Source organism: Etheostoma spectabile, unplaced genomic scaffold (genome assembly GCF_008692095.1).
Source record: "Etheostoma spectabile isolate EspeVRDwgs_2016 unplaced genomic scaffold, UIUC_Espe_1.0 scaffold00019277, whole genome shotgun sequence".
NCBI classification, from domain to species: Eukaryota; Metazoa; Chordata; class Actinopteri; order Perciformes; family Percidae; genus Etheostoma; species Etheostoma spectabile.
This window is the reverse complement of record NW_022604792.1, coordinates 39,913-62,897: the sequence shown is the minus strand read 5'-3', so window position 1 is coordinate 62,897 and position 22,985 is coordinate 39,913.

The following is a 22,985-nucleotide window of genomic DNA, read 5'->3' as shown; positions in this document are numbered from 1 at the left end:
CAGGTAGATATATTTAGGTGAATATTATGTGTGTCTATTTAATTTTGCCATGTTTTTATGAAGTTAACTGTCCGTTTATGTGTTTTATAGCCAGTTGAAAATCTCCAGTATAGCTATCTAACTTTTACACGATGCAGTCTTTCCAGACAGAGCATGCGCTTTTTGTCCACGTGAGATGACATTCTACACTATTGTCCTTTTTCATGAATGCAGGTATGTTACCGTATGTTGTTTTAATATTTAACTTAAGGTTGAGGTATTTTCTACTGTTTATTTGCCTCCTGTGTGTTGAAATGTACTGATGTTACATTTTTTTTTTCGTATAATTGTTAACATAAATTGGAAAAATGTAAAGGTAACTGTAGGGAATTTTTACATGTTTTGTTTTACTTGCAAAAGTAAGAGACTAGTTGTTTCATTTATTTAGTTTATATCCACTATCAATGTGAGTTTCAAGAGTATTCATCTGTATTTTGAAATACTAATAGACTCACACCACTACATCAAAGTGTGTGTGGGGGGTGTCAAGTTACTATTTATTTTTCTTATTACTTTACCATATCACAAAAGGCATAGAATATAGATATTTTCATCTGTTTTCGTCTGTCAAATATCTGATTTCAGATATCGCAAACTCTATAAGAAGAAGTCCAGAAAGTGGAGTTTGTATGCCATAAAAGAGGCAAAGGACTACCATTACATCCCTGATATTAAAAGGGCGATTGGAAGGAAACGCGAGTCATCAGGACGTGGACTCCCTCGACATACAACCATGAGACCAAATTCCCCGTCAGCATGGTGTGCCAGCTCCCACCACACAGGAGCTATTGGGGACCCAAGTCAGCAGGGCTCAAGGTAAGAAGTAAATGTTTGTATCAAACCATCACTGCTACCGGTTACCTTCCTAATGAAAACTGAAAATTTAATTTAAAAAAGCCAGGCCACGTTTAGCAAGGCAGAATTCCATTTTTTATTATTTTTAAACACACGTTTTCTTCCCCATCAGGATCTAATTTGTAAATCAAATGTCTACACATCAAATTCTTTATTCTCCTCCAACAGGTCAGACATGGCCCCCAGACACAGAGGCACGTGAAGGAATCGTCCTTCAATCCAAATCAAAATTTTCACGTATTTCCTTGTGCAGGAGTACTTTGAAAAAAAAAAAAAAAAAGCGGATTTATTTTACCCATATGCAAAATAAAACATTTCCAAGAGGTTATTCCTTTGCTTAGTGAGCTTCCTCAACATTGCATGACTAGTAATGACCCAGTGATTCTCATCATTTCTACTGTAAGTTTAGGGTTTTAAATTGATCCAAAAGGTAATTCAGTAATGTACTGTGTAAAGTGCTGCTTTGGTTCTCACAAACGAACGATTACATACAACATTTAAACCCTTTTATTGAAAACGTTTTAAAAGCACAGCACACAGCAGCTATAAGTGGATGGGTTGCAGCTGTGCAGCTGGGAGCAGGTGAATCAGCTTGGCAGCAATCAGGAGTCGGGAGAATGACGTGTATCTCACTTTTATTATGTAAGGGCTCTTCACCTGACTTCAATAAAATAGCATCTGTGAGAATAAACCTTATGACATTCACTCTGAATAATGAAGATCCACAGGTGAATATTGTCTGGTATTATCACATCAAATGCTCTTTCACTGATTCACTCATTTCAAACATATCTGGTGTCTGGGATCAGCAGAGATGCAATTAGTTGACATGTTTTGTCCTCCACAGGGAAATCTGGCAGCTGCCTCACCCCTCAACAGGACAGGAAAAAGTGTGCCAACTTAAAGAGGAAATACCAGGTGAGATATTAATTATCAGGAGATCAGTTCACTTGTTGAGTATGTAAAGAGTCTGTTGTGTTAGGCCTTACCATGCATTACATGTCTAGTGGTTTCAGTGTTTCCACACTTTAACTACAAATCCCTTTGTTCATATTTCCCAGGAGCTTAAGTATCTACCCACTGGGATGGGGACAGGCGGGGGGGGGGGCTACTACAGCAATGAAGTCACTACAGCTGTTTCCAGCACCAAGGTCCCACAAACTATCACAGTGCATGGTTGTGCACATAAATTAATTACTGAAGATTTAACCAAAACTGTATGGAGGTCTGGCCCAAAACAACACAGAAGGGAAGAAGCCTGGGCCAACCCACAAAGGGCCCTTAATACCCAGCACCCCCCTAACCTATTAAAACTGTGTCTAAACTTATAACGAAAACTAAACTTCCAGACCCCTGTCCTCTAAAGCAGGGGTCTTCAACGTTTTCCAGGCCAAGGACCCCCAAACTTATGGCGAGATGGAGCGGGGACCCCCTAATTATATAAATTGTATAAAATTGTGTTATAACTGGTCCTATAGTGCCATATGTAAATGTACCTTGTTATTGTGCATTCAATACTAAGGTACTCAAATAATACACAGGTTCATATATTCATGTTTTTATTTTAAACATGTGCGAGGCACAGTGAGTAGGGTGGCCATGCCACTGCCATTTATAAACATAACATAACACAATAAACTGATACCTGCCAAGATCAACAATGTCTGTCAATTGCATGTAATATGCATAAAAGCTATTCAAATGGACATTTATTAATTAATGTTAATGTGTATTTAAAGACATTTCAATTAGTGGAAAAAATTGCAGAGGGGAATATAAAAAAAAAAGTCTAATCAACCAAAACTTTCGCGACCCCCATGCAGTACCTCCGTGGACCCCCTAGGGGTCGCGGACACCCTGTTGAAGACCCCGGCTCTAAAGGAATAAAGCCACCAGAAAGAAAGGTGCAGACACCCTGGTGCAAGGTCTGCTTCAGTCTGACTGAGAGAGATCTGTCTCCCAGACTTCCTTATGTACAGGAGGCGGGGCCACCCACTGATGGCTCAATCAGGAACACCTGAGATAGGCAGAGAGGGAGAAGAAGGGGAGAGCATAACACTGCACACTAGAAAATTCTAATAAAGGTTGGTTGTGGCAGGGCACCTTTAATTAATAATACCATGTATCACCTGTGGATCTTCATTATTCAGAGTGAATGTCATAAGGTTTATTTTCACAGATAACATTTCATTAAAGTCAGGTGAAGAGCCCTTACTTATAAAAGTGAGATACACGTCACTCTCCCGACTGATTGCTGCCAAGCTGATTCACCTGCTCCCAGCTGCACAGCTGCAACCCATCCACTAATCAACTCTGCACCATAGCAACCACTCTCTGCTGGCCACATCCTCGGCTCAGCTTAGTCACTTGAACTGTGCGTTCATGTTTATGTCCTCATGTATTTTGCTTCTAACCTGCTTTCCCTGTGCCGTAGAGTCTCTGTCTGCCTGCTCATCATAACCTTTTTCCTTCAGATTATTCAATTCCTTTAACTTGATGGAATGGTGATAAAGAATGTGTGTGTGTGTGTGTGTGTGTGTGTGTGTGTGTGTGTGTGTGTGTGTGTGTGTGTGTGTGTGTGTGTATATATATATATACACAGTACAGGCCAAAAGTTTTAAACCACCTTCTCATTCAATGCGTTTTCTTTATTTTCATGACTACTTATATTGTAGATTATCACTGAAGGCATCAAAACTATGAATGTTAAAGTACATAATTCCACTAAGTTTTACCCTCTTTATTTACTCCAGGGCCAAAGCTCATTAAACGTTGTGCCTGTTCTCCTTGTCTCCAAAGATAAGATGTAGCCTTCAACCCATCCTGCAACTGTCTCTCCCCAGGACATCCTGACCTGCTTTAGCAACAATAGTTACACTAGGAATTCAGTTAGCTGCACAAGCACATGTCATTAATAAAGCATTGGAACATTATAAGCATACATAATTATTCACGGTAAATATGTGGTTAATCACACTTCAATATATAGTTTAAAGAAATATATTTCCAACAGGGTCCAAGAGCCAAAGAGCCAGACAAAGGAAGGGGAGAGCTGTGACAGCTTGATCCATTTAACTTTGTCTCAGGATATCCTACGTAATAAAAAGGATTCACACATCAACATCTGAGATTTTGATACTAATTGACTGAACCCTGAGAATGGAGAAGGATTTAGCTCCAACACACTTTAGCATGAGAAATTGAATCAAATGAGCCGTGTGTCTCACGGCCAATGCGTGAGAGTTTGCAGCCCTGTTTTAAATTGTAAAAATCACAGGTAAGTAAGTAAAGGGATTGCATGCATAAATACAAGGAGAAAAGGATCTATAATCCATTTTTAGAGTCATAATTTAGAACTATGACAAAGGATCACATGCATTGCCTGCAGTATTACCCATCGCCATACTATAAAAAATATGTTAGAATATTTATTAATAAAAAAGATAAATAAGGACATGTATCATACTGTAAAAAAAAAATTATTAAATTATTTCCTTAATGTTGAACAGTGCTAACCACACTTCCGTGTACTCTGCATTGCATTTGAAAATGACACAAACGTTTTCTAACGTTTCCTGTGTTTCTCCGCTAGAATTCTGTTTCTAGTGACATGGACAAAGAAGCAGAAGACATGGACGAAATCTCCAGCACTCCTCTGTTCTCCATCAACTCAGAGACCACTGAGGATCATGCGGATCTTGATGAGCTGATGAAGTGTGATGGTGTTTTAGAAGACCGAGAGGTCACCTGGCTGAGGACCCATTCAATCATCAGTGAGGTGAGCAGGATGACATCTGACACCTCTTCTTGGTGTTCCTCCCCTGATTCAGACATCTCAGACACGATCACACCCTCTGATCAGAATACTGATGAGGAGATTAAACAAGCATGCCAAAACTTCTATAACCTAGAGAACCTGGGGACAGAGGCCACTGATTTTGGAGATAAAGAGGAAGTTGGCTATTGGCCAGTTGGGTGAGCACCACCTTGACAATATTATAATTATTTTTATTTTATTCTAAATTATATGGGAAGAATTCCAGTAATTAAGTATATTTTTGATATTAAAACGAGTTATTGTTTTTTGGGACACAAGGTTTTTGCTTTAAATTTTACAAAATGTCTTAAACTCTGAACCAAGATCAGCCCCCTATCATTTAATTATGAATTATTAATCTGTTGTTGACATGTGCTGGCATATTCATTGCTCCATAGTTTATGAGCAGAAACATAAGCTGTTTCTCAATGTCAAGAATCCTTCCTCGGTAGGACTAGACTTTCCAAGTCACGTCCTTCAGAGGCAGGTCAGAGTCCTCCTTAGCATTCGAGAACAAAAGGAACAGGCTAGTAAGTCCACGTCATCGCGTTCTTGCGTCATTGAGTTTGTTTCTCCGCCTTCATCTCCGCCCTGCATTTCAAAACACTGGACGGCGAAATGGATGTGGAACTCTGAACTGTGCTGTTCAATTAATTATATTATACACACACACACACACACAAGAACATAAAGACACAGACCAGTTAATGCAATATATTTATTGTTAGAATGCCAATCTAATAGCAAATAATCTTACAACATCTCTCGTTGGCCTCTGTCTCCCTGCGTGTCTTCTGTTCCCGTCCTCAGTGATCGCCTCCGTTTGTCCCTGTTAAAGACAGTTAACACAAGAAAGATGCTGACCGTTGTGCATGTTGTACTGTAACATTACGGAACATTTTACTTGTTACACGGAAACTACTCATTCATGTTAGCCTTTATTTATCGTTGCTAGCTAGCTAGTGAAGTTAACAAGTTGCAGCGTTACATTTCATCCTGCAGCAACAACTGATAAACACACCAATTACTAAATCTCTGCCAAAGTTACGCGTAATAATAACGGCCTAAAATAGAGATGAAATGCCACCGGACATAACCTTTTAAAAACACAAATTGCAAAAAAAAAAAAAAAAGCAACCTCGCTAGCTAACAGCCTAATGTTAAATGAGTTAGCTAACGTTAGCTCGGGGTGTATCTACCTAATTATTATAGCAATATGTACCAGCATTAAAGCGTTAAGCATTACATTGATTAAAACATTAACAGTGATAACAAATGTACGGTAAAATTTGAATGATTATTTCACCATCAGCGATGCCACTCCAACTCCCGCCATTTAATTTTTTTAACAAGCGGGCAAAGGATTTTGGGCAATTTGGGACTGAGAAGGAGACACACATGCATTCTTCTCTGTCTATGGGGAACTCTCTGAACGAAGGACTTTCAGAGAGTATATATATATATATATATATATATATATATATGTATTTTGCTTAGGCTCTCATCGCTGAACACACCAGACTCTATGTAAATAAACAACACTCATTTTAGATCTGTATTACACACTTCATTCGAACTATGAAAAGCCGTTTTTGGTCTTCTCTACACTTTTCTAACCATCACAACTGTAGTGTTGGTAGAAATAAACACATATTTTACTCATTTACATGTGTATGTTGGCTGTATGTCAGTCATTTATTCCAGAAATGCAGTCGATATTGCTCTGCAGATAGTTTATGAATCTACATGTATGCATTTGGCTTGCCGTCTGCCTACAGACGCTCTTCGGCAGCCCGTCATGGCGTTCACCGATTGGAGTGTGACGTCACTTCCAAAGGGTCTATACATATAGTGCAGTTTGATATATTCATGCTGTATATTTTTAAATTAGTGAAAAATTGTTATATTAAAATAATTTATTTCCTTTATATTTCTTTTTATTATTACTCTGCTGTCTACCTCATGGTTTTGTTTATATTTTTTTTTTTACCGTTGATACCTGATCTTATGTTATATAAGTTGCAATTTCCTTACTATAACTTTATGTTTTGAATTGCGATGTCTGAATGTTTTGAATTTTATTTGTTAATAATACAAAAGTGTTTGTATTTGTCCAAGAAAAATGTTGTAGTTAATTCAATACACAGGATGATGCTAGGTTTGGGAAACCTCAACTTCAACCAAAACAATACCATGTGAAAGTCATTATCAATAAAACCTTTATTTAAAAAAATATGTGAAAAACTAAATAGCTGTCTCTCCCGCCTCTGCCTGCATTGCTGCATCTGCAAGAAAAAGGATAAATATAAAAGTAGTTGTTGTGTATCAAAATAATCTTCTAATAACCCTATTAACAAAACATTTATTTAACACACTACATGTGCTAAATGGTCAGTGAGTTCCAGATCCTGTATTTCACACCCACACTATCACAATCATAGCTGTGACAATATGCAGCGCAAATAAAAACTTACCATCTCTATTAAACGCTGCGGCTACGTGCAACAACTCCAGCTCTTGCTGGAGTTGTTGCACTTTACTCTCCGCAGCCTCTTTCTCCCTCTGGAAGGTCTCCAGCCTCCTTCTCCCTCTTACGCTGCTCCAGCTGTCTTGTGAGCCACCTCTCCCGGCTCTCGGCAGCCCTCCTAAGCCGGTGTTCCTGGCACACCACTGTCATCACCCCAGTTGTGGCTTCCATTATCTGGGGGAACAGGGTGTACCGGGGAACAGCTGGGTCGTTGCAATTCACTGCAATTCTAAAAAAAAGATTGTCGTCCAACTGCATGGTCAAGCACTTTATACAATTAAGATTGACACATGGAACAATTTGTTGAATTATTATATTTCTCATTGTTGGATGTGTTTATATTTTGTTTGTTTTATGGTTTATCAGATTTATTATCTTATAATATTTCATTATCAAAGTACTGATGTTAAAAAATAAGGGGATCCATCCAATTCCTTATTCTTTAAACTTAAAATATTTTTGTTATATTGAGGCTTACTTGTAATTATTTTTAATTGTAAATTAACTTTAGAGACCTGGTGAGATACATCTATACATATCCATATTCTACTGCTCTTCATACTATTTAGCCTGCACATACTTAAAAATATTCAACATATAAGAATTGTAAGTATATTATTCTTATTATTACCAGTATATATCACTGCTACTACATTTCACATATATTATATGCCCCTTGTTTAGACATGCAAAAATGCATTTATAAAAGTGATTATATTTTTATTGTTATTTAAAATGTTATAATAATTGAGTTATGATAATTAAGATGTGTGGTTTACGTCAGGCTGCTGTGTACCTGTGTTATTACATTATCTTTGTTACATGACAGCAATATAAGTTAAAGATGGGATTCAATTAAACTTTTATTTTTCTTGAAAAAGTACTAAATAAATTGACTGAAAGAGACTATTATTTCAATTGCAATTATTTGTGAACCTTTTCACTGTACTGCAAAATCTGGAATTGTTGCTATTTTTAGAATGCATGTGTCACGCAGGACGTGTACAAGCTCTTCACATGGGAGCCGAAATAAAACGGTCACGCCACGCAGCTGACATGCTCATGACATGCAGACATTATTAAGAATCAAAGCACACTAAAACCATTCAACCTACCGCGCACAGCTGCAGGGCCTGCCGCGCCCTCTCCACGTCAGGGTCCTGGACGGACGGAAGCTTCATTGGAGATGCCATCTGAACAAATGGAGCAAAAAAGAAAAATCATACATTTCAGCATGCAACATTTACACTAATATTTAGCCAAATCAAGGCACATCACTATTAGAACCAAAACGGCATCCAAGCTAGTCACTAAATTGCCTACTTTCAAAGCAATTATGCTAACCTGCCATGTGCTTTTTGGATTAGCTAGCTAAGTAACTAACCTTGATGTATAAAAATATCTATATAGGCCTATAGCAGGGGTCTCAAACTCAACTTTCTTGGGGGCCGCTGGAAGTAGAGTCTGGGTTTGGCTGGGCCGCATCAAGTATTCCAAAAAACAACAACTATTTCCTCCAAACAGGGCGCGGAACTGCCGGTGCTTTAAGCCCCTAGATCTGATATGGTTGGTGAATTTCACAACAACAGACATCACATTGTCAAACCTCAGGCATTTGCCGCAAAGAGTACTTAGCTAGCTTGACAACCGTTACGCCGCTGTCAGGAGACTACTACGGTAGCCCATAAGTGACAAGCGCAATGACAAAAAGTTTCAGAACGCGCGGGCCGCACTAACACTTAACTTTGATGTCAAGCAGGGGGCCACAAAATATCATCCCGCGGGCCGCAATTGGCCCCCGGGCCGCGAGTTTGAGACCCATGGCCTATAGGCTATCTATAATGGTCTTTCTGAAAGTCTACAACTACACCAGCAAATGCTAAGCCATATGTTTAACACCACAAAGAAAAAAAATACATTTGTTAAAAATGTTATACCTAGACAACCTTACTTACTGCTGTTCGGTCCACCAGTCCAAATGAAAGAATGGAGTAATTCAATTTTTTCTCCACAAAAGGGATTTTGGGGGCGCTCTCTCCCAATCACAGTAAAGAATTAACTTCTCTTTTTCTCTTCTTTAAGGTGCCAGGTGATGACAGCATCAGCAGAAAAATGCACAGAATAATAATAAATTAATAAATAATTTAAATTCAAAGAAGATGAAATATTATATTAGTGGCCATTAAAAAAAATTAATTCATAATTAAGTAATCTTCTGTGTTTTTCTGTCAGGCAAAATAATGCTCTCACCCCCTCCGTGATTGGTTGAATTGAATATTCAAGGCGTGTAGCATGAATGCCCGTGGATGCGGTTAAACCGTGCTTTATGCTTGACCCTCATGTTGTCCTTGGGTCAAATTGACCCGTTTCCAGTTAATTGTTGTTGCTTTTTGTCACAAAAATGGGCCGTCGAAATAAGCGCTGAAAATGTCAACATGAAAAATAGTTAGTAATAAAAGTAACCATGGCTGATGGGAAGACAACACAAAGGTTAAACTGTGAGTGCTTTTGCATGCTCAGGGAGAGAATAAGGTTCCAGAGAGAGAGAGAGAGAGAGAGAGAGAGAGAGAGAGAGAGAGAGAGAGAGAGAGAGAGAGAGAGAGAGAGAGAGAGAGAGACTTCTTGCTTGCACTAACAGTACATTTGTTTGCCAGCTGATTGACGTTGTTAGCATGCTAACGTATTTTCTTTACAACACAACATGAATGTATGTAGCTAACGTATATTTATAATTTGCTCAGCAAATAACCAAGTCAACTGAGCTTTGACTGACACGGAGTGCGTTACCTCTTGTTGTTATGTAGCTAACGTCAAGTTAGTTAGCTAAGGCTACTACCGTTTCTTGGCTAGCTAACATTACCCAGAGTTTAGCAGCGGGGCTAATAGAGCTAAGATGGCTAACGTAGGTAGCTAGCTATAAGTCTGTTGTAACAAGAGATGGGAAGTAACTAAGTACAACTACTTTGTTACTGAACTCAAGTAGATTTTCTGATACTTTTACTTTAGTATTTATTTTTGTGGCGACTTTTTACTTCTACTCCTTACATTTTAACACAAATATCGGTACTTTCTACTCCTTAAATTTTACAAAATTGGCTCGTTACTTTAGTTTCTAACAAGAGGTTTTTATGTCGGAGAATAGTGCGGACACGCGCATCACCCCGCGAGCGGTGCGCGCCACACGGAGAAAAAAGTGAGAGAAGAAAAAGAGCTGTCCGGAGGATAATCAGCTGAGATTGTATGTGTGTGTGCCTCTTTGAGAACTACAAGTCGTATAACTCATGTTGTCAGTTCACTTCAGCCTGTTAATCTACAGTTCTTGCACAATTAAAGTAAGTTAGCTAGTGGTTTTGGTGTGGTCTTCACCTGTTAGCTAGGCTGCACGTTGATCTTAATGAAGCATGAACAGTTTCACCAGCTTTATTCACATGAGTTGTTTTTTTTACCGAACTTCAGATTCTGTATTCAATTGACAAGTGGATGGAAATTTAGCTAGAGAGAAGTTGTCTCCGTCTGTTTTAACAGACACACCTGGGGCCAAGTTGGGAACCAGAATCAGCTTTAATCCAGTCCTAATTTAGTCCTCAACTTCCACATCATTTCACTGGAGTTATCGCTATTATTGTTTACGTCGTCAATACCATATTCAATCTAAATGAATGGGAATATATCTACTGTACGTTGCATTTGCCGCACGACTAAGACAACCCAACAGATTCGGCATTCTGCATTAATTCACAGCAAATCATTCCGGTTTGATGGCGCTAACGTTAGCACATAGTAGTATGGATGGCGACATGATTGAAAATGAAGATAACAGAGATCCGGCAGACAAGCAGCAAGACATTCCCATCATCCTCGGCCTTATCTGAGAGAGATGTTTGAGACAGTAGGCATCAAGGAGGACTCCTGGCCACCATGCTGGGGAACTTCTTCATAATGTCTGTTTAGTTATTCATATTTTAGTCATAGCCATATTTGAGCACACACACATATATGTAGATTCATAAATGTTAAGGGGAAGATTAAAAATAGAAACTGGATCTGTGAATTCTCACAGAATCACAACTGAATTCATATCTTGCTAATGAGTCAGAATCTTATTAACCTGGAGTCCCAGTTTCTATCATAATAATCATATATATGATGTTTTAGGCCTGTTGGCAGACATCCATTTAAAATGTAGCCTTTGCCATATAAAGACGTGTCCTCCATGTCCACTGGAGTTCCTCAGCCTCTCTCTAGTAACATTAGTGTGCTCCGGGTAGCTTTACGTAAAAAATGGTTGTCATTCTCAAGGCTACTTTTACTTTTATACTTTAAGTAAATTTCCAAGCCTGTGTTACTCTTACTTGAGTATTGAGTATTTTTTAACACAAGTATCTGTACTTCTACTTAAGTACGGAATGTGAGTACTTTTGCCATCTCTGCTGAAGGGCCTGTCGGTACACGATCCGTCCTGCCTGCACAATCCGTTCTGCGCATGTGCAAGATGTTCGCGCATGCACAAATGATTTAATGATTAACTCGAATTTACGACACTGCACGATCTGTTCCCATAGACAGTTAAAGAAAGTCTGTTCTCCTCCACCGGAAAGCTAACGTTAGTTTAGCTAACAGATAATTCGGCTAACCACTAGCATTAGCTAAAACAGCATGCAAAAGACCCTCAAAACTTAAATTAACTGTTTAAATATATAAAGTTCTACTTTACTTGTGCTCATTTAAAATACAATCACGCAAAACATTATTATTACTGTAAAGTCTCATTTAGCTGTAGCTGCTTTTCCCACTGTTTAGTTTGAGTAATGTTATTTAATCACGCTGTCAGCCTGTTAGCCGAAATAGCTGTTAGCTAAACTAGTGTCAGCTTCCCGGTGGAGGCTAACCGTTGTCTTAGCTAATACAGTACACAATCTCTCATAGTTGTAGCGGTTAGCCGTTAGCCTCCTGGATGTATTAACAGGACGGTTAGCCTTCATCGCCGTTAGCTTCCCGGCTAACCGCTAGCTTCCCGGCTAACCGCTAGCTTTGCTTCAGTCGAAAACAACGTTACTCAAACTAAACAGTGGGAAAAGCAGCTACAGCTAAATTAAGACTTTACAGTAATAATAAAGACAAGTATTGGGTAATTGTGTTTTAATTGAGCACAAGTAAAGTAGAAGTGACATAACCACTATTATATATAATGTAAAACACTGTTACGTTATATAGTGTGTGTATATATATATATATAACAGTTAATTCGGCTAATATATATATATTGTATTTGAGGGTCTTTGCTGTCTCAGCTAGCTAAATTAATTGTTAGCTAAACTAACGTTAGCCTTCCGGTGGATTGCACATGCGCAGAACGGATCGTGCAGACAGGGCCTGTTCTCAGGGGCCACTGAGACAGGTGCTGTTGTGGGCGGGGCAAAAGAGAGTAAACCCTGTACCCGGGCCCTGGGTAGGGAGGCCAGTTCTGACCGCAGCAACGAGCTCAGTGCAGCGGTGCTAACCTCATCCATGTCTGTCGGTTTCAGGTTGGGAAGCCTGCGTGCCGGTCTCTGTTGGAGTAGTGTCCTTTCCTGGACCTGGATCACCGGTGAGTGAGGTGGAGGTGGGTTGGGAAGAAGGGGAGTAGAGGTAGGGGGTAAAGAGGGGGGGATTGGGTAAGAGGGGGAAAGGTCTGGGGGAGGAGGGGAAGAAGGGGGAGGGGGAGGGTAATGTTGGAGTGGAGGAGGGGAGGGAGGGATGAGAGGGTGCGTGGGAGATCAGAGACGCCGGAATGATGGGGTCTTTGGTCAGGGAGCTCAGCTCCACCTCCAATTCAGGCTGCTGCTGCTCCTGTGCTGCCTCTCTGGTGGGGTGGATATTGTGCACCGTTCCACCGGAGGTTGTCTGGGCCTCTGCTGTCCTCCGTGCAGAGTCTGCACTCAGTGCTTCCCACTGGGTGATTCTCAGTGGGACTCCCGGCTGTGGCTAAGGTGGAGGGTTGGGAGGGTTCCGCTGCATCATCTCCGCCATAGGTGCACTAAGGAATCTCCTCCGTGCAGGTCAGGCTACTGGAGCTGAGGAGTAGGAGGAGGAGGGGGGGGCGAGAGATTCTGGAGGGGCCCTAGAGGCTGCTGTTACACCTGCAGCCGGCGTGGTTTGTGACCGGTCTCCTTCCTGCTGAGGCGGGTGTGAGCTGTGCTGTGTGATAGCAACTATTTGGCATACACATTGTCCAACAGCTCCTGTGAGAGCTTTCTGCCAAAATGGCTGCGAGACCAGGCCGCTGCAATCCCAAAGTTCTTCCTCCAGTTACCAGTGCTAAGCTGCTGCAAAATCTGGAAATTATTTTCAATACTATCCTTATAATGCTCCCTCAGGGTAAGCAGGGTTGTATACTCCCAGTTTTTTTGCATTACCCTCAATGATGCTACATGATGTGGGGTTAGGTTCTGCCGGTTTTATGGCGTCTATGAGGTTCTGAGTCATCCTGGCAATAGCCGGTGGTGTCTCAGAAGAGGATACATTGTTCAAATGATGTGCAGCTGTTATAATTCTGTGTATCACTCTCGTTCTGATAATAAAGTCTAGATCATTATCATTGTTTTTTTGTTGTTCATTTGTATGGGGTCGGACAAAACTCCCTCGAGCTCCGCGGCGGCTGGACCCATTTTTCTGAGTTTGGCGGTTCTGTGGGAGGCTGTTGTTCCAGCCCTTGCTCTAGTGGGTGTTATTAAAATTGTTCTAGTATTCGGCATTATTCTTACCGTTATACCCGTTGTAATTAGCTCTCCCGGTGTCATTTTTGATGTGGCGGGAGTCGCCGCGCTGGTTCCCCCGTACTGCGTCGGCGTAAGTGGGCTGGCCGTAGGATGACTGACGGTGTGGGTAAGGTGAGTTATATCTGGCCGCAGGGTTCTGTGTTTTATTCTTCTTTCTTCTTTATAACTCACCGTCTGCCATCCAGAATTCCAGTCTTGGGCCGCCATTCTCCGCGGTGAGGAAACCAGGTGAAAAAATAACTGTTTTTAAATTAAAACTATCTCACAAAAATATGGAGACGTGATGGTGAAAAAACAAATGCATTTTATTATAAGTGCGCGACGCATTTCGGCATTCGCAATGCTTTTATCTAGCTCAGAAAGGCCCGGGTAAATGAACAGAATAACCGGAAATCAACATCCGGCTCCAGGTACCAAACACGCGACCCTCTGGGCCAATGACATTGTTGCAAGCAATGTCATTGTATGTGCGTGTAGGAGAAATTAGGTCTGTTAATGGCCTCATTCAAATATTTAAAGAGGAATCCGCCTGTTAGGGTCTGGAGAGTACTACTCTGGTATAAAAGGTCAAATTTGACAAATTAGTGTTGTAAAGTAATACTTAAGTTATATCTAAACCTTCTTTAGAAGCAAATTAAAATTAAATTTAGTCTTTTTGTTAAATTAAAATTGAAAGAGGTTGGTGTCCAAATAATGGTCTTAATAATTTTATTTTATTTTTAGACGTATGCAAAAGAGTTTGCATACATGTCACAAACAAGGTGGTTATGTTTAGGCAGGATACCCAAAGTGAAGCCCTCTCCCCAAATGGTTGAGGTCAGGGCTTCAAAACTTGGGCAGGGGTTCAACTGACAAAGTCCAGGAGTCTACTGGTTATGTTTAGGCAAGAGACCCTAAACACAAGGACCCACAATGAAGTGGTTGAGTTTAGGCATGAAGCCCTCAGACTGGTTGTGTTTAGGCAAGAAACCCTAAACACAAGTACCCACAGTGAAATGGTTAAGTTTAGGCATGAAGCCCTCAAATATTGCCCCACAGATGAATGGTTGGGGTCAGGTCAGGGAACCCACTGCATGCCCGCTAGAGATGTTAAGGAGGTAGGTAGGAAAACCGGATGACATGGGGGCCTTATCTTCCATTATTAACATAAACTTTAAAAACAATGTCTGAGGAATGAAATCACCATCACATAACAGTATGTAGAAACCAATAGCTAGAACCACATACACCCACATATATGCACACACACACACACATATATATATATATATATATACACCTATGTATATACATGTACAGCAGAACAAAATGCTTTTTAAATTAAAAATCACCTAATAGAAATAGTGACTTTCACCATAACAAAAACTTGCACCACTATTAACCCTCTGAGACCGAGACACTCGCCCACGAGTAAAAAAGTACCTCTGATTCATAGTTTAATAACTTTTGAACCATACAAGCGATTTACTCACTTTCGGTTTCGTTTGAATCCTGACGTTTTCGGCTTTATGGAGGTCTTTTCCGGGTCTTTCTAGCCTCTACAGGGGATTTTCTATCCAGCCTGGAACTTCAGCCTCTTTGGGCTTTAAATCCATACTGTTATATCCAAGATTGATCCACTTTATGTCCATAATTCATCGCGTTTTGGCTCATCTCTCCCGCTGGCTCGATCTTACGTCTCTCTCTCTGTCTGTCCTGTGTATTTTTCAGGAAGTGCATGCCCATATATGGGAGATAAGGCACCCCTCTTGTATGGAAGGCCAGAGGGGACCAAAATGCCTATAGACTCTATTGAAGGCCAAATAATGCAATATTTAGACACATATTTCCTTGTATAACATTGCTGTGGGTGTAATATCAATAAATATGACATTATTATGTTATTATTGGCATAAGTAAATGTTATGAGAGCGAAACGTCTTGACTTTTTTGGAAAAAATGCATGTATTTTGTTATAATGATTATTTCTTCACAGTGTGACTCCCAAGACATATGAGAAGTGTTTTAGAATGGAAAATGGCTTGTTCATTAAGTATCTGTCTGTGATATCAATACATATCTGGAAGATTCATTTATTTATTTATTTATCTTAAAGGCCCTACAACCATTTTTAACATGCAAGTGACCTCACTGCAACCCAAATATTCTAATAGCCCAGTTTGTCCTAAAAAAATGATGTTCATATCTTGACTGTAGACAACAGGGTTGATGTTTTACAAGCTTTTTTATAAAATGAATCCAGACGGAAATTAAACTGTAAAAATGGCCTCAGGGCCCAGAGGGTTAAAGCAATTTATGAATGAAAAAGACATTCTCTGGCCATATGTTGGCCTCAAAGGTGTCATCCTAAAAGAAATTGTTTTGGTGTAAAAGTTATGGTTCCAACAAAAGAATATGTAGGTATCATATATTAATTATACCCTTTAATATGATGCAGTTAGGTCCTCAATTTGTATTATATGTTTTGTGTGTCCTATTCTAGGTGGATTATCCAGGTGGTGGCCTGTCTGGGAGAGAGGGAGAGGAGGGAAAGCTTCAATCCAGGTGCAGGCGGGATAGGGAAGAAAAATGTAATTCTGCTGCCAAAGGCACCAGAAGTAAATGCACAAACCTTGGATCTAGGCTAATTTCCAACCACCCTATCTCTCGTTTAGGTCCCTGGGGAGGTGAGTGCCCAGACCTTCTCCCTCCTGATGCGTTGCTGCACCGTCCAGGCTGGGTCAGACTCCAGGATGGTGGCCCTGAGGTTGGACCACCCATGTTCTATTAAATGTTGGACTAGAGGGATATCCATATTCTTTTTTCTATCAATATTATATCTATGTTGGGTAAACCTGATGAGGATGGTGTTACCTGTTTGGCCCACCTATTGCTTGGTGCATTTTAAACATCTGATTAAATAAACCACATTTTGTGTGTGTACCGTGGTGTTCTTCTGTGTCAGAAATACCTCCTTAGAAGTCTGATTTTGTATCATTTTATAATTTCTGAAGAAATCAGATTTGGACCTCGTCTTGGGTTCTTTTAATGGTCTCAATTTTGTTCTGACCAGAATATCTCCCAGGTTTTGGTTTTTTCTAAAGGCCGCAATTAATCTGTGATCTTTTAAGAACATTTTGTTACCCCCTAAAAATTCTTTTTTAATTGTTTAAATGAGTTTGACATTTCCAACTGAGTACGTGGTGATGATAGGAGGAATTGGGTCCAGACAAACAGGTTTCACTTGGGTGAAGGTTCTCAAAGATGGACGTAGCATGGTGTTTGTGTACCCCCTGTTGAGCAGTGAGAAAATAAATCTTAACTGCAGCTTTAAAATCCTCTGCTCTGGTGCAGATTCTCTTACATCTCAACAATTGAGATTTCACCAGCCCTGCAAATGTATGTTTAGGGTGGTATCTGGATCTGTACAGCAGTGCATGCGTGTCTGTCTCTTTGAAGAAAACCTTCACCTCTAGCCTGTGTGTAACACGGAAATCTGTCCCCTTAAATGTTGTTGTGTCCAAAAAAATCAATGGAGTCAGGACTGATGATGGATTAACCCTGATGGACTGCCTGTGGCCGTTTAAGGTGTGTATTAAGTGCTCAAAGTCCTCTTTTGAATGCTGCAAAACTCCCCAAATGTCGTCCAAATAACGGTAATAGTGCAGCGGCCTTGTGTAAGGGTTAGGTGTAGGGATTTGTTCTTTTTGAATCCTATAGTGGGTAAAGGTTTTTTGTGAAGAACACGGATAGAGTAGAGTCAGATAGAGGTGTCAGTCCGGGTTTTGTTTTCTCATGTTGGATTCGGTTCTCTGTCTCCCACTCGTCCCCATGAGGGAAGAGTGAGGAGAAGAGAGATAGGCATTGAGTTCCTGTGAAGAAAAAAGGAAGGAGGCAGAGTCAGGGAGAGAAGTCGGCTCAGACTTTACTCCACCCCGCCGGATCGGGCTGTGTACCCAACCTCCCCCTACTCCCTCATTTGCATGAGGGAAGAGAGGGGAGAAGGATGAAAAGATTTTGAGCGGTTTTTTTTGTGTAGATTAAATTTATGTGGGACTGAGGTTGTTTATAAATGTAAAAGTCAATTTTCTTTTGAATGGAATAAAGAGACTTTTGGTAAATTTTACATAAAGTTTTTTTAGAAATTATTTAAAAACAAATCAATTGATTTAAAATTAATTTAAAATTTAATAATAATTTAATTTAAAAAAATATATATTTAAAAAGATTAAAGGTGAGGATTGGGAAGGAATCGGTTTTGGGTGTATTCTGGCAAATTTGTCTTGGAAAGCAAAGTATTTTGATTCCTGACATATGCCTTGAATAATGTCCCAGGTTGTCGTCACTTTCCTAACCGGATCCTCAAAATATTTCTTATTTTACAGAATAAAATGATTACAATGAACAATATTAACAAACAGTTTTGAACAATCAGGAAAATTTGGAACAATAATATTTACAACGTGGTTAGATTTATTTGTTAAACTATGAACAGTCATTTTTATGGAGTTCTTTTGGTTGTAGTCATTGGTCCTCTTCATTTTTCATTTGGTCCAAAGGGATGAACAGTTCTGAGTTTTTGTATCCAACGTTTTTCTGTCTGTCGTCGTTGGACAGTATTCCATCCCGGATTGTGTTCTACTCCTCTCATGGATAGGTTTTGGAAGCCATGTTTGCGGAAGTGTTTCACCAGGTGTGTCTGTTTTTTGTGTCCATTGGTTATGTTATTCTTGTGGTTTGCCAGACGGACTTTGAGCGAGTTTTGTGTTTCTCCCACATATTTTTGTGGGCATTTTGCATTGTTCTATGTATACACAGTTGGTTTGTGTCATTGGAATTTTTCTGGGTAAGGTTATTGTAGCCCCAGGTTTTTTATTCTTGGCCGTTTGGTCCCTCAGGGGTTTTTTCTTGTGGCCAGGGGGGTGAAGTTTGGCTCTCACCAGGATGTCTTTGAGGTTTGGGTTTTTCCGGTAGGCTGATATTATTTTGCATTTTTCTGGTAAGGTGGTTTGTGAGAGTGTTTTTTTAAAGTTCTCCTTGATCACCTTGTTAGCTTTTGTTGCATAACCTGAGTAGGTGGAGATTAGGGGGCTGAGGTTTTCCTTGTTATGGTTTTCGGTTGCCGGAGAGGGGTTCTCTTTTGTGGGTTCAAGGAATGTTTTTTGGGTTTCCCTGAGGAATGTTCTTGTGTAGCCCCTATCCCTTAGGGTTTTCAATAGTGTTTGTGTTGCTTTATCCCTGTCGGATGGGTTGCTACAAATTCTGTGGAATCTGAGTAATTGTGATTTAAGCAACCCTTTAAAGACATGTGGTGGGTGGAAACTTTTTTTGTGTAAAAGTGTGTGTGTATCTGTAGGTTTGAAATACACCTTGGTGTCAAGGATGCCTGTTTTTACGAAATATGGACCCTTGAACACTGTGGAGTCCAGGAAATTGACTTCCTTTTCGTGTAGTACTGGGTCAATTTCTATGGAGTCGTGGTGATTGTTGAGGACTTGGGTAAACTCCTCGAAATCTTTGTCGGAATGGCCCCAAATGTCATCAAGATATCTGACGTATTTTTTTGGAACTTTATTGCATTTAAGAAAGGCTGTTTCTTCCCATTCTGCCATGTAAATGTTTGCATACACAGGTGCAAACCGTTTGCCCATGGACGTTCCCTTAGTTTGGAGGTAGTATTTTCCGTTGAACTCAAAATCGTTCCTAGTCAGGCTTAAGTGTAACAGATCTAGGATCTCTTTGTCCGGTCTGTTAGGGGCAGGGTATTTTTTAAGCCATTTGGTCATTATTTCCATGCCTTTGGGTATTTCGATGTTTGGGTAAAGGCTTTTGACATCCTTAGTGAAAAGTTTACTTGGTTCTTTTATGACTGTTTGTTTGATTATTTGGATAAAATCTGTGGTGTCTTTGAGGTAACTCGGATGCTTGTTGGATAATGGAGTTAGAAATGAGTCCAAATACTCAGCTATGCCGTAGCTTTCGCTGCTACAGTCTGAAATGATGGGTCTTCCTGGTGGGATATTGTCTATCCAGCTATTTTGTGGTTTGTGTATTTTGGGCTGGATATAAAACAGTCTCGGTCTGTAGGGGGCCTGTCCCTTGAGGTAGGTACATTGTTTTTTGGTTAGGTAGTGTTTTTTTGTTAGGGTCTAAAGAATGAGGGATATTTGGCTTGCTGTTTTGTCTCTTATGGGATTGTTTAGTGGATGGTAATAATTTGTGTCCTGAAGTTGGCGTAGAGCCTCCTTATCATAGTTTGTGCGTTCCATTATTACTATGGCGCTACCTTTGTCAGCTGGTTTTATGATTGTGTTTGGGTTATTACTCAGTTCTTGTAGTGCTTCTTCCTCTTCTTTGGTAAGATTGGACCTATCTTTTGTTAATTTACGATTGGCAATTGATTGTTGGTCCTTTTTTATGAGTTCCAAAAGGGGTTGGGGTAATTTGGAAGGGTCTGGTTCCCAGTCCGAGGGCATGTGGAAGGGTGTCTGTGGTATTGTGTGAGGTCTGCGTTTAGGGTGTTTCTTTTGCTGATTTTGTTTGATGGTGCGAAAGAAAGACCTTTTTTAAGGATTCTTTTTTGGGAATGTGTTAAATGTGTTGAAGAGAGGTTCAGAACTTCCTTGTCCTGGGTTTAGGCCAAAAAAGATTTCCAACTCCTCTACATTTTGTTGGCTGTGTGGATGGTCCAATGGAGATTGTCAGGTCCTGTGGCGAATAATTCCTTTGGTAGCCTTGGGATTTGGCAAGCGGTTTCCTTGATGAAGTAGTTCAGGAGTTTAATGTTGTCCTTGAGGGACAATCATGATCCCTGTGGTAAACTGCTCCAACAATTTGCCACAGGGATCATGATTGTTGCTTGTGGGAATGTATCCCTGGCAGCTCGTAGCATTGCATGCAGGTCTTTTTTTAGGTGGGTACGATTGCCTATTTTACGGTTATTCAGGCCGAATGAGAGTATCATGTTTTGGATATCGTCTGAGGTTGGGGTTTTGTTTTTCAGGAGGTGTGGTGCATGGCTTAGGTTGGCGCCTGGATAGCAGTCAACCTGAATTTGGGGGTCGTTAATTGGAGGCAGTCTGGAAATGTTTGAATCCCTTATGATCAGGATCTGTCTTGCTGAGCTTTGGGTCCAGTTTAGGTATTTGTTACCTAGGTGGTCGTGGGATCTGTATAGGGAGCAGGATTCTGTTGGTTTTGAGGTTTTGTTGTTGTTTGTTGGTGGGGGTAGTAAGGGTAGGATTGGGCTCATCATTGTGCTTTGTTGGCCTGCTGGCATAAGTTTTTCAGGGGTATAAAGTGGTTGTGGAGACCAGAGTGGTTGTGGGGAGCTGAGTCCCATTGGGGATCCAAAGTCTAGGGAGAATTTAGCCGTCTCCGTAGGTCTTTTGTTAGGTTGGGGGTTGAGTTGAATTGTTGGATTGGTTGGATAGGGTCTTTCATTATCATGTTCTTTGGGGGTTGAGGGGTTGTGTGGGGGGTTGGTTCAGCAGGAGGTTCTGTCGGGTTTTGTATGTTAAGGATTTTTCCTTTTGCTTCAGCAATTGTTTGGTTTGTGATCCTTCTGAGATCTCTTTTGGCCCATCTTATAGCAACTGGTAATGCTTGGTCCCAATTCTCTCTAGAGGTTGGAGCAAGGTTGTTTATGCAGGTTTCCATGTTTTTTTTGGTAATGTTCCTCCAGGATTTGGAGAGTGGTATGGGTCCAGTTCTTTGCATTTCCAGTTTTAAGTTGGTTGGTCAGTGGGTTTTCATAAGCTGGACGAACTGTGTTGATAAGGTGTTTTTGGGTTGTTTTGAAGAATGATGGAGTTGGGGTTGTTGGTTCACAGTTGGTGAATTTGAGGTTATGGTAACATTTGATGTATGATGCCATGTTCTTCACAAATTCCCGGAAGTTTTTTTGGGAGTTGTCCGGATTTGTCATGGTTGAGTATCTAGGGAAAGCACAGCATATCTTGCTACTGGGTCAGAATCTTATTAACCTGAAGTCCCAGTCTCTGTCACAATAAATAAGCTTTATGTTTTATGTATGTTTTATATATGTTTTAGGCCTGTTGGCAGACAGCCATTTAAAATGTAGCCAATGACATATAAAGAATAAAGAGCCTTTTTTCCATGTCCACTGAAGTTTCTCAGCGTGCTCTGTCTGGTCCAGGTAGCTTTGTCATTCATAAGACTACTTTTACTTTTATACTTTAAGTAAATTGCTAAGCCTGTACTTTGTTACTTTTACTAGAGTAAAGAAGTTAAATCAGTACTTCTATTTTTACCAGAATATTTGTTAACAAAATTATCTGTACTTCTACTTGAGTTTGGGCAGGGAGTACTTTTGCCATCTCTGACGGTCATTGTTATGCAGGTCACTTGATATAATACAAGCAAATACATAAGGCCCCACCCAACAGTTTGTGATACGTGGCATGTAACTGTACGTCAATGATCAAGCTTGTTGCTGTGACCAAGAAACCACCAGCAAAATGATTGATATATCATCAGTTCCGAAATTTTGTTGGATGCCAAATACTTGAATTAAAAGTCAGAATCCAATTAACATGTAAGAACAATACAATGCACGTCCAGCTTCTACATTTCCGCATGAGTCAGCTTCCCCAATTTCTGGGTAACAGGAAAATAGCCTGATAAGCATTCATGTGCAGCTCAACTTCAAAAAGCCAAAAAGCAAATGCTTGTGGCTTAAAGATCGATCTCCCGCTCATAAAACATCAGCCAGGTGCAGTCTCTGTGGCGCAATAGGTCAGCGCAGTTGGATGTTAACTGAAAGGATGGTGGTTCAAGTCCACCCAGGGACGTTTGTTGTTTAAACAACCTTGAGGGAGCCAACTCTGGGATTTAGCCTTCTGCAGAAGACCATAGAGCAGCCCGAAGATAACCCTAGTTATAATTGGCTGACTTTGTTTTTGTCTTAATGTGGCTGTTGTCAGAGCAGCTTTCCTTTATTACTATTCGGAATTCCCCCCTGCACAAAAGGGGCATGTTTGTGTGAAAG